This window comes from Anopheles funestus, chromosome 2RL (assembly GCF_943734845.2).
Source record: "Anopheles funestus chromosome 2RL, idAnoFuneDA-416_04, whole genome shotgun sequence".
Classification (NCBI taxonomy): Eukaryota; Metazoa; Arthropoda; class Insecta; order Diptera; family Culicidae; genus Anopheles; species Anopheles funestus.
Window position 1 is genome coordinate 94,877,039 of NC_064598.1, and position 6,111 is coordinate 94,883,149.

The 6,111-nt window shown below is 42.1% G+C and overlaps 1 long non-coding RNA gene across 1 annotated transcript; it reads right to left on the minus strand.

The window, feature by feature from the left end:
• Positions 1 to 17: 17 nt before the first annotated feature.
• On the minus strand, positions 18 to 5,892 carry LOC125760732 (uncharacterized). The gene is made up of 3 exons (XR_007418036.1): positions 4,427 to 5,892; positions 3,378 to 3,846; positions 18 to 1,006 (listed from the first exon to the last, which is right to left on the minus strand). It is a non-coding gene; the product is annotated as an uncharacterized LOC125760732 (long non-coding RNA).
• Positions 5,893 to 6,111: the final 219 nt, after the last annotated feature.

Sequence of the window (6,111 nt, forward strand, 5' to 3'; positions counted from 1 at the left end):
AGCATTGTATTTTTTTGTGTTTTAATCGATAACTTCCTTTCCACTTGCTATTGCTGATTGCCACAACAACACTTTCTTCTATCACTTGTATTTTTACACTTACGATATGGAACTTTCAAATTTTCGCACTTTGCACTGTTATCATTTGCTTGGTCGTATCAAGTACGATCCTTTCTTGTACGCGGAAGTGACGTATTTTCCCGAACGTTTTGCACCCGGTGTGCGCCCATCACATACGGTGCTTTATACATTCGAACTTCATCGTCGATACCGCCCGTAGACGTGCGTCTAGGACGCTTGCTTCGTATTCCTCCAGACGACCATCTCAAGCGCCGTACCTTTTCGACTGCGAAACTGAGTCAAAATTGCTTCTCATCGTAGTTATTATCTACAGCCTCAGAGTCTTGCTCCTGTCGCCATGGCATTCATCGCTAGTGTTGGTGGTAGTAATAGTGCTAGTGTTAGGTAGTAGTAGTTTCTGCACTAGTGTGTGATCGTTCTCTCGGTTTCTTCGTATCCGTACATCGACAGCGATGGTCCTTCCGTTCCAATCGGTATCCTTGCTTCTCGGTAAAACTGCTTTGCTTTTCATTAACTTTTGAACCGTTTTGGGGGGGTGAGTTGAGCGTAACCGAATGTATATAATCTTCGCTCCGTTTGCTGCTTGTCGCCGTGACATAAAGGGACAAGATTTCAAGAGGCAAGATTTCACCACCAGCAGCAGCAGCTGATTTCAAACTCTGTCGATATGTGTGCACATATATCGGGAGAATTCAAATTTTGGTAACCGAACGAACCCATTCTACTGTTACGCTCTCTTTCGGCGTACGTACGTTGTGGAGTGTGAACTCGTTATTTGCTATCAGGAATGGGGTTGGTTTTTTTATTTGTAACAAAATCGTACAAAATTGTGCGCCCTATGTGATTGTTTATTTCGTGTTTATTATGCCTCGACGGTTGGGTTGTTCATGATCGTTGTTGGATTTTTTTTTTCGTTGAAAGTTATCTGCCGAAAAAAGGGGAAAACAAAACAAAAAAATTAAAATATGATTTTTTAAAACATGTTGTAATTTTTATAAATTTTACTCCAAGTTTCTTTGAAAAGAAAAAAAATAACTAACCATATATATCAAGCTGAATCCAAAAAAAGATGTAATATCGAATAATGTTAACACTCGAAGGCAAAAACACCGCGTGTGAAGGCGAAAGGTATGGTAAAGTAGGTTGCTCCACGGGGTTTTTTGTCTCGCGTGTAACCCCTTTACGGCCTCCCAGTTTACATCAGCACACGGAAACACACACGCACACACACGTGAGTCAGCAACCAGGAACAGGATGGACCGGAGAGGATCTTGTGCCACACTGTTCACATCCCTTTGCTGCTACTGGTCTTGATGCTGCGCTCCGGTCCATTCCATGTCGCTAGTAATTGTGCACTGACGCCGTGGTGGATCACCGGCACAAACGTAACCCACCGCGCCACGCCACGATGGGACAGCAAAAAGTCGTGGCATTGGCGGAGAAAAAATAGACTGCAAAAAGCAAAAGAGGGCGCTGAAGCAAAAGGATCAGCACACACCCCAACACACAACGCTGGCGGCGGCAGTAGGCTGCAATTGCTGCATCCTGCCATGGTTGCACTTGTGTTCTTTCTGCCATCCCTTTCCACTCCTACCTAGCCCCTTTTCCTCCCACACGCAGCATGCCCTGCCGCGCCTGGTATCCCAGTGTGGGTGCGTACGCACATTAGCCGATCGGCGTTGGTGGTGCATCTCGTCTGTGCACATCTTTGGAAAATTTATTCGCTACCGGATGCATTCGGATGCATTGAGAGGAAAACGTGCGTGCGTTGTTTTTTTTTCTTTCTTTCTTTCCTTCCTTTGCATATGTGTTTTGTTTTGTTGCTGTGTTGCATTTCTCCTCATTTTGCTCATTATTGTACTCTTATTTGCATCACTCTCCTCTTTTTGGGCTAGTTTGCGTCTCTCGCATTTCGCTAGGTGAATCGATCTCATTCTATTTTCTTTTATGCATTTCTGTCGTGCACTCCACCATCAACACCCACAATTTTGCTGCTCGCGTGTGGGTGTGTGTGTGTATTTATGTATATATAAATATATACAACGGCAAGTATCGCTGCTGCATTAATGGTATATGCAGGTGGAGTACACCCGATGACCTCCGCTGATACTTGGAACAGGGGGAGGGAGGGTCGGGGGGGATTCTAACTTTGGGATAAGATTTTTTTTGTTCTTCTCACCAAACAACCGTCTCTTTCCTGCTTTATCTCGAAATTCTTTTTTCTCTTTTTCTTTTCATCAAATTCTTCTAATCACATCCATGCATTCCATCTCTTTCTAGCAGTGTTATGTTCATAAAAATTTGCATAGAAATGTTTTAAATTTCTAGCTACATCTACAGTTTGTGAACGCATTTGAAATATATATTTTTTGTGTATTAATTGCGTTTAAAAATAATTAAATTTTCTCTCCCTTTGTTCCTGGCACGATTAGAGAAGTTTAAATATTTTCCCATTTTATATTAGGCGCCTTACAAGATACAAACTTTTACACAGTATCTATTGCACTACAACTCAAATCGTACAAAATTCAAGCTAACGTGCAAATGAAGGCAATATTGGCAATAATATTAGGCTGTGGTGGATGCACTGTTTCATTAAACCATCATGAAATCCTTTCACTTCTAATCATTTCCTGTCTAGCATTACAAATCATCACAACGAAATGTGGTGTACCAAAATGCAACGTTCAGCAACTTCCACCCTTCGTCCAACCAGCGTCCACTTCCTCTCACTACTGTCATCAGTGTGGAATGACCAGTCTGGTTGGTTGTCAGTTTGAAATGGGAAAAATGAATTTAAGCACACAACAAAGCGTATTCGGCACTAAATGATACATCATGTATGGGATGTACATTTGTTTAAATTAGGAGTAGATTTGTTTTAGAAAAAAATATCTAATAAACAACACTCTTTTGAACAATTTTGAGGCTGTTCATTAATTATACCATTAAGTACAGAAAAACACGTAAAATTACAATAATCTCATTTTTTATGTGAAAGTAAAGATTAAGGTTAATAGATGCTCTTTTTTAATAGCTTAATGATTACAAAATAATAGTCTAAAATTAACAGTCAACTAATAGAAAATTCGAAATCAAACTCAGTATAAACAAAAAACTTCATTTTTTCGGTTTTTGGAGCTTAGTTAAAAATACATTAAAATAAAATTTGTAATTTAAAAATTTAACTCAGAGAACTGCACTGATAGCAGAACTGTTTTTGGATTTATATTTTCATTTAAAACTATCAAAGGAAAGATCCTAAGTTTAAAATAGAACATGAACACATGTATTACCTTCATTCAAGTTCATTATCCGACCATTTTTTCATCACTGCACGAGAACTTTTAACGCCATTTCACCATAACGATTAGAAACAGGGATAGAAACACTAAAGGTCGATTTTTTCTCCGCACAAAATTTCACTAATCTTGATTGAAGCACTTCACTAGGGTTCGTCCAATAAAACTTATCACACAACACTTTGAAATTTCGGGCAATAATACATGTTCACGAAAATACCACTTAATTTATTATTTTTTTAGTAAAACCTACTCAACCACATAACTTCATTGCCGTTCTTCAAGATCATATGATCTTTTTTTTCTCCTTTCATAAATTTATTGTCCATTTCCTTTTTTCCAATATCTTGCACAAACCCGTTTTGCCACTACTCTCAAGAAATCGGCATCAGAGACTTCATCCGTTGGTCACGGTGTTGCGTCACGGAATGAGTTCGTAGGTGTCCGCAAAATGTCTCGAGTTCTTGTTTTCGGCGAAAGCAAAATAATAATGAGTGTAACGAAGAAAAGGTTACCGAGCAAAAGAAAAATAATACATCGCCAATACACCCACCGTTCGGCTGGAAGGCCGAAAGTAAACGAAGACGCGCAACGCGCTAAGGATGCGGAAACCGTTTCTTCCTCCATTCTTACTCGCGAGGAAGCTGCCACACACAAGAAGCAGGCTACAGCGCAAGAGATTCGTTGTGTGCTTGAGAAAAAAAAGCACGCAGAGTAAAAAGGAATACATAACACGAACGGCACACCATTCGTGAGGGGCAAATAACAAAAAAAAGGACCCGTGAAAGTGTTTTTACACGCCTGTGTAGTAGTGGTTTCCCTAGCTTCCATGAGATCGGGCTGGAAGATTGTCCAATAACAGGAAAAAATAGTGGGGAAAACGAAAGAAGACAGGAAAATGTAATAAAAAAATACCTGAGTTTAAGGATGTAGGAGAGGGTCACAGAAAAAAAAAATTATCCCTCTCCAAAAACCAAATACTTTCTTCGGCAACAGTAGTGGGAGGGCGTTTTTATGTGGCACCGTTCCAATGGAATCCTTACCAGCGAAAGGATGTTGTACACACGCACAATTGCAGGCGCGTTTTCTCGCGCTTTATCACTACCGAAGTACACGACAAACACAGACACACGTGCACTTCTACCTCTGTCCCGTATATACAAGCGAGCGCGCGCGAGATCGACTGGTTTGGCGAATTTTTCCTTTCGGCCGCCGTCACCGGCCGATCCGTCCTAAAGGACATCGAGTCGAACTTTCAGCCCACCCAGTTTCTGTGTGTTCGTGTGGCTGTGTATCTGTGTTGTGCGCGGTGCCAAATTCTTTCGTTTTATGTGCGCGATGGTGGCCTTCTTTCGCGCGTAGTGTGGTAGACTGTTGTGTAAAAGAAAAATCTCCTTGAACCCTTGCTTAGTGCCGGCCGTACGAAACCAGTGGACAAAAGGGAGTATCCCACACCGATGTAGAAGTAAACAGAAATAACAAGGAACACGAGAGAGCAGGAGAGAAAGCGCGCGAGAGAGAGAGAAGAAATTGTACATAGGACAGGAATGTACTGAGGGGACGCATGGTGGAAAAGGGCAAGAAGCAAAAGGCAAAAGAAAATTACATTCGTCTCCAGAATATTTACATACACACGCGTCGCTCTACAACCGTCACCACGCACCTTCCTGCCCAGCTGCCCGTGAAAGGACGAGAAAGGATTACGCCGAAAGGACCGATCGGATCGACCCTTTCCATTGCCATTCTATGTGTCTATATAAGAGAGTAACGCACACTACATACCGAGCCGCACGCACACCACCTTAACACTGAACGCGCAAAACAAAACGGGCAACAAAAAAAAGAAGGATAACTCTCACGATGGTTTTTCTCTCGTGAAAACTGTCTTATCCTTCGCCTGCCAGGATCGTCGTTTTATTTATGTTCCATTTTCTTTCCCTCGTCTTGTCATCTCCTTCGAGCAAGGAAACACGCAACGAATGAAAGAGAGTGAGCGAAAGAGAAAGAGAGAGAGAGAGAGAACACATACACGGCGGAAGGATGCAAGATAAAGAAGTAGTTATAGAAAGTGAGAGTAGGAGAAGCGGAGAGTGTGAGTGTGTGTGAGAGAGAGAGACCGTGTGTGTGACCGTATACAGCTTGGATGAGAAAGAGTTCAACTCCGGAAGAAAATGTGCACCAACACGAATGTCGTGCGCAAGGACGACGGCAATCCCGGGTTAAGGACGACGACGACGACGACGACCGTCAAGTGAGAAACGCTCAAGTCGCTACAGATCTGCTTTCTTTAGCGAGCACTCACTATCTCCCTCTCGTGGTTGCGTTGTGAGATGAGAGCGAGCGAGAAGGAAAACGGTGAGATGGAGAAGCCTTTTTTTGTGTGTACAACTCATACGCACACACTAAATTTCATCTCTATATTATTGGTATCATCGAGCGTAATTTTAATTTTTTTTATACAAAAAAATATTTCGCACACTACGAGACGAATATCCTTCCGCTACACCTGGTCCGGTGGCAATGGAAGAAATGCGCTCTCGAATAGCGGAAAAAAATCCATCTGACCGCGCCAACTCAAAGACGGTGAGGTGAGAATTTCGCAAAACGGGTGAAAGATGTGAATAAAGGAGCATCGAACGAACGGGAGGACGAAAAAGGACAAATATAGCGAGCCCGCGGTTGGTTCATCAGCCTTGCGAGCTCCCGGAATGTAACAAGGGAGGTAGAT